The sequence below is a fragment of the Salmo salar genome, chromosome 01, assembly GCF_965601325.2.
Source record: "Salmo salar chromosome 01, fSalSal1, whole genome shotgun sequence".
Classification (NCBI taxonomy): Eukaryota; Metazoa; Chordata; class Actinopteri; order Salmoniformes; family Salmonidae; genus Salmo; species Salmo salar.
Window position 1 is genome coordinate 150,829,529 of NC_138291.1, and position 1,270 is coordinate 150,830,798.

General features: G+C 47.7%; 1 pseudogene; it reads left to right on the forward strand.

Annotated features, from left to right (window-relative positions):
- Positions 1 to 256: 256 nt before the first annotated feature.
- On the forward strand, positions 257 to 864 carry LOC106565888 (myosin light chain 3 pseudogene; annotated as a pseudogene).
- The last annotated feature ends 406 nt before the right edge of the window (positions 865 to 1,270 follow it).

The following is a 1,270-nucleotide window of genomic DNA, read 5'->3' on the forward strand; positions in this document are numbered from 1 at the left end:
CTGCTCCCATCAGTGAGGCAGGACATTTTGGGATAATGTAGCTGGACACTGGCTAATGACAGTGGAGAGCCCTGTCGGCTTGATGATAGCAGCTGAGAACAATACCTAATTGTTACGCCACAGACAGGAGGATCTATTTCAGGTTTCTTCCTTTTATAGTGTGCCCTAGGACCTTATTTATCGGCCCCATCTCCTCTCCCAGGCGAAGTACATATAAAAGCTTTAGGAAAGCCCCTCCCACCCCACATTCAGCACCATGGCCCCCAAAAAGGTGGAAGCTAAGAAAACTGAGTCCAAAAAGGCAGAGCCCGCCAAGTTGGAAGCACCTGCTGCCAAGCCCATGCCAACCCCCGAACCCATGGTCGAGGCCCCAAGGAGCCCGACTTTGACCCCAATAGCATCACCCTCGAATACAGCGCCGACCAGATCGAGGAGTTCAAGGAGGCCCTCACCTTGTTCAACCGCACGCCCACGGGGGAGATGAAGATCACATTTGCCCAGTGTGGCAATGTGTTGCAGGCACTGGGCCAGAACCCCGCCAACACCGACGTCCTGAAGGTGTTTGGCAAGCCTCGTCCAGAAGACATGAGCAGCAAGCTGGTGGACTTTGAGAACTTCCTGCCCATGCTGCAGCACATTTCCCGCTCCAAGGACCAGGGTAACTTTGAGGACTTTGTCAAGGGCCTGCGGGTCTCTGACAAGCAGGGCAATGGCACTATCATGGGCACTGAGCTGTGTCACGTGCTGGCCACCCTGGGGGAGAGGATGACAGAGGATGCGGTGAACAGGCTGCTGGCGGGCCAAGAGGACACCAACGGATGCATCAACTATTCTTCCTTTGTCACGCACATCTTGTCTGGGTGAGCTGGATTTTTTACCAGGACTTTAATGATTCTCTATTATTTCCTCTCTTCTGGAGCCCATACCTGTCTCATAAATAACACTGCCACTTTAGAGGTGAGCATGCATTTAATGTATTGTCCGTTTGTTGTCTAAAACAGCTGGCAACAATCAAGCTACAAATTTTGACTTGAGACTGAATATTGTATTTCCCTTGAATAAAAAATGTACAGTGACAAAGAAAAGTTATTTATAGAGAAATGCTAATAAGATACTGAAGGCATGGAAATGATAAATGCCATAAATAAACCACATCGGAATATAAACGTCAAAGATCATTTAATCATTTTCTTTCTCAAAATAAGAATCTGGCTGCAAAACACTTTTACGTGATACAAATCAAATCAAATCAAATGTAGTTAAATAGCCC